This window comes from Piliocolobus tephrosceles, chromosome X, assembly GCF_002776525.5.
Source record: "Piliocolobus tephrosceles isolate RC106 chromosome X, ASM277652v3, whole genome shotgun sequence".
NCBI lineage: Eukaryota > Metazoa > Chordata > Mammalia > Primates > Cercopithecidae > Piliocolobus > Piliocolobus tephrosceles.
The window spans coordinates 756,082-761,021 of record NC_045455.1 but is presented as its reverse complement, the minus strand read 5'-3'; the positions used below and the strand labels follow the sequence as shown (position 1 = coordinate 761,021).

At 45.1% G+C, this 4,940-nt stretch overlaps 1 protein-coding gene across 1 annotated transcript in view; it reads right to left on the bottom strand.

Moving 5' to 3' along the window:
- ADPRHL1 (ADP-ribosylhydrolase like 1) overlaps positions 1–4,940 on the bottom strand; it is a 28,093-nt gene that overhangs the window by 14,752 nt on the left and 8,401 nt on the right. The gene's annotated exons all lie outside the window — the stretch shown is intronic.

Genomic DNA, 4,940 nt, shown 5'->3' with positions numbered 1-4,940 from the left:
AGAGACAGGGTTTCGCCATGTTGGCAAGTCTGGTCTCGAACACCTGACCATGCCTGGCCTTGTAATTTCTTCCATAAGATGTAATACTATTTAGATGACCTGTTTCCTTTTGAGTGACCTTTGGTAATTTATGTCTTTCAAAAAATTTGTCCTTTTAATCTAAGTTGTTAAATGTATTGGCATAAAATTGTGAATAATATTCCCTTATTTTCCTCTTACTTTCCACAGACTCTGGTGATTTTACTCCTCTCACTGTTCGTACCGATGATATGTCTGTCTCTTTTTTCCACGTCAGTCTAGCTAGAGGATCATCAATTGTTTTGATCTCCTGAAAGAACCAGCTTTTGGTTTTATTAATCTGCTCTACTCTTTTTCTGTTTTCAATCATTGATTTTCACGCTGCTCTTCACTATTTTCTTTCTTCTGCTTTCTTTTGGTCTAGTTTGCTATGAATTTTCTGGTTTTAAAATGTGAAAATGGCCAGTGGTTGGAGACCTTCATGTTGAAATCACTGCCTATAACTGTGGGTTTCTCTAGTTCTCTTTGCAGCGGCATCAGCTTTTGCTTCATATATTCTGAAGATCTGTTTTTAGGTACAGAGACATCCAGGTTTGTTATGTCCCCCAATGAACTGATCCATTTACTACGATGAAATTGCCTTCTTTATTCTTGGGAATATTCTTTGCTCCAAAATTTACTGTATGTGTCACTAACACAGTAACTCCAGCTTTCTTTTGATTAGTGTTAGTGTGGTATATTTTTCCATCTTTTTTTTTGGGGGGGGGGGATGGAGTCTCACTGTGTGGCCTACGCTGGAGTGCAGTGGCATGATTTCAGCTCACTGCAACCTCTGCCTCCTGGGTGCAAGCGATTCTCCTGCCTTAGCCTCCCAAGTAGCTGGGATTATAGGGGCATGCCACCATGCCCAGCTAATTTTCGTATTTTTAGTAGAGACAGGATTTCACTATGTTGGCCAGGCTGGTCTCAAACTCCTGACCTCAGATGATCCCCCCACCTCAGCCTCCCAAAGTGCTGGGATCACAGGTGTGAGCCACTGCACCTGGTCTATTTTTCCATCTGTTTTAGAACTTTTTAATCTATTTACATCTTTATATTTAAAGTGTTACTGAAGTGCAACAGGAGGTTTTTTTTTTTTTTTCCTTTAGTGTATTCCTTGGCTGGCGCGGCGGCTCACACCTGTAATCCCAGCATTTTGGGAGGTCAGGGTGGGTGGGTATTCCTTGGCTGGTGTGGCGGCTCACGCCTGTAATACCAGCATTGTGGGAGGCCAAGGCGGGTGGATCACTTGAGGCCAGGAGTTTGAGACCAGCCTGGCCAACATGGCAAAACCTTGTCTCTACTAAAAATACAAAAATTAGCCAGGTGTGGTGGTGGGCACCTGTAGTCCCAGCTACTTGGGAGGCTGAGGCAGGAGAATCAGTTGAACCCAGGAGGTGGAGGGTGTGGTGAGCCGACATTGCGCCACTGCACTCCAGCCTGGGTGACAGAGCAAGACTCCATCTCAAAATTAAAAAGTATATTTCTTATAAGCAGCACATAGCTGGGGGCTGGGACCTGCTTCTTTATCTAATGTGACAACTTCTGACTGTTATTGGGGGGTCTTCATACCATTTGCATTTGATGTCATTATTATTATCTTGTTTGTTTTCTACTTGTACTGTCTGTATTTGTCCCTCCTTCTCCCTTTTCTGCCTTTTTTGGGTTCAGTGTTTCTCAAAGGATTCAATTTTATCTCTTTTGCTGGCTTCCTATCTCTAACTCTTCTGTGATTTCAGCGGTGGCTTTTGGGTTCATGGTGTCCATCTGCAGCTCCTTACAGGCTGCCTTCCTGTGGGAGATACCATGGCATACACGGTGTGGGAGCCTCCGTCATCCGCTCCCATCTCTCCCCTTCTAGCCTTTGTGCTACTGTTGTCGTACATTCTACTTACATTTTATAAACCATACTGTTCATTACTATTTTTAAGTTAATTATCTTTTAAATATATTTAAATAACATGTTTGAAAATCTTACACATTTCCCCACAGTTATCATTTCTGTAACACTCTATTCCACTGCGTGGGTCCGTGTCTCTATCACGCTCTGCCCCGCCACATGGTCCGTGTCTCTATCACGCTGTGTCCCGCTGCGCGGGTCCGTGTCTCTATCACGCGGTGTCCCGCCGTGCAGGTCTGTTTCCATCCAGTACAGTTTTCCTTCTGTGTGAATGACTTCCGTTAGCATTTCTTGTTACATGACTCTGTGGGTGATGAATTCTTACTCACATCGCTCTGAAAAGGCATCTGCTGTCATCGCTACTGTCGTTTCTCTGTATGTGATGTGTGTCTGTCTTCTGCCGGCCTTTAGGATTTTTCTTTAGTATTACTTTACAGCAATCTAACTACTGTGTGCCTTGGTGTCATTTTCTTCATGTTTCTTGTGCTTGAAATTGATTTTCTTGTATCTGTGAGTTTATAATTTTCATCAAATTTGGAACCGTTTTCCAGTTTGACGATTGTTTCTCCAAGTATGTGTTGCTTTTGTTCTCCTCTGTGCTGAGGATGCAGACACATGCACGTCAGGCTGCCTTAGGCCACCCACAGGTCGCTCGGGCTCCCTTCATACCTTGGATTCTTTTTCTTTGTATGTCTCACTTTGGATAGTTTCTGCTGCTTTGCCTGCAAGTTGATTAACCCTTTCTTGGATATGTCTAATCTGATGTTAGTCTCAGCCAACGTATTTTAAAACTCAGACATGGTAGTTTTTATTTCTAGAAATGTGATTTGGATCTTTTTAAAAATGCCCTTCATGTCCCTACCTAACTTTGTGAACACACGGAGTATCTGGCATTTTACGTCTTTGCGAGTTTTGACGCCTGTGTCAGGCCGTGCGAGTTTGGATTTACTGATTTTCCTTGTCAGGAACTGGATTCTTCTGGTTCTTTGCCTGCCTCATATGCTGTGGAGTCCTGGATATTTTTATATTCCTGTAACTATTCTTGACCTTTGTCTTGGGATACAGTTAATTTACTTGAAAGTAGTTTGATCTTTCTGGGTTCTGCTTTTAGGATTTACGTCTTGGCTGGGTGTGGTGGCTCATGCCTGTAATCTCAGCACTTGGAGACTGAGGTGGGCAGATCGCTTGAGCTCAGGAGTTCAAGACCAGCCTGGGCAACATGGTGAAACCCCTTCTCTACAAAAAAAATACCAAAATATTAACTGGATATAGTGGCATGCACCTGTGGTCCCAGCCACTCAGGAGGCTAAGGTGTGAGGATTGCTGGAGTCTGGGAGGTCAAGGCTGCAGTGAGCCATAACTGCACCACTGCACTCCAGCCTGGGTGATGGAGTGAGACCCTGTCTACAAAAAAAAAAAATATATATATATTTTTTTAATTTAAAGCTTGGCTGGGCATGGTGGCTCACACCTGTAATCCCACCACTTTGGGAGGCCAAGGCAGGTGGATCACCTGAGGTCAGGAGTTCAAGACCAGCCTAAGTAAGGATGGTGAAACTCCATCCTTACTAAAACACAAAATTAGCAGGGCATGGTGGCGGGCGTATGTAATCCCAGCTACTCAGGAGGCTGAGACAGGAGAATTTGCTGAATCCAGGAGGCAGAGGTTGCAGTGAGCCAAGATCACGCCACTGCACTCCAGCCTGGGTGACAGAGCAAGACTCCATCTCAAAAAAAAAAAAAAAATTAAAGCATGTTTTTCAATAGATACCATTAAGAAAACAAAAAGGCAAGGCATCCAATGGGAGAAAATATGTATAATATATAGAGCTGAGAAAGCATTTGTATCCAAAATATATAAAGAACACTTGGCATTCAGTAATAAACACAGCTGGGATGAGCCAGACACACTGGTCTGCATTTTGCTTTCTTCACTCATCTATGACAGAGGTTGTCCCATGCCTCAGACACATTGATCCCCACTTCACTCTTTTTAATGGCTGCATAGTATTCCATCACATGGATGTGCCACAGTCAGTTTCACCATTCTCTTACCAAGGGACACTAGGCTGTTCCAGGTTTTACTAATATAAACGATGGGGCAGAGAGCATCTCTGTCCACGTATCTTTGCTCCCTTGCTTTTGCATATCGCCGTCATGGACCTTTAGAATTTCTGGGAGTAGAAGTGCCAGATCAAAAAGCATATTCATTAAATCATTTTGACAGGTAATGACAGATTTCCCTCTCGAGAGGTCATACTGTCCTTACCCTTGTCCAGCAGGAAGCTGTGTGCCTTCTGCACCACAGAAGAGCTGGCCCCAAGGCTTTTGCGGCTGGTGATCTACTTCTGCTCAAACTGCCCCTTCCACGTGCCCAGAGCAGGTTCCTCTCGGGAATGGGGCTGCCAGAGCAGCTCACCTGGTCTTACCCTCTCTCCGTGGCTTTCTGGGGTTACCTGCGTCTCTGCTACTCTGTCAGGAACACAGGTCGTCTCAGAAACCCCTCTAGCCTGTGGGCATTTCCTCTTCTGTCTACTAATGAGTCCAAGTTCTCCAGCTTGGAAGAGCCTTCTGGGGAGGGATTATACAAGAAGTGGGGCTCATCACTGTGGTACTGAAGACACAGCAAGTCGGCCACCACCCACATTTCAAGGATAAGCATGGAGGATGCAGGGCCAGGACCAGAGGAGCAGAGGCTCTTTGGAGGCAGACACGGGGGCCACCCAAATACAGCTCCACCAGAAACACATCAAAGTGTTTTAGAGACATTCATGCAGACCGCACAAGCCGTCATTGATGTGGTAACAGAAAAGACCAACTTAAAGGGAAAACAGTGGGAAATATCTCTTAAAGGAAACTGGCAGTGGGTGACAACAGCCCTATGGGGAGCCTGGTGCCACGTGATGGGTGCTTCTTAAACAGACACCCGCGTTGGCCGGGCCGACCGGGAGGGGCCACTGCCTGTGTTCCTTAGACAGACGCC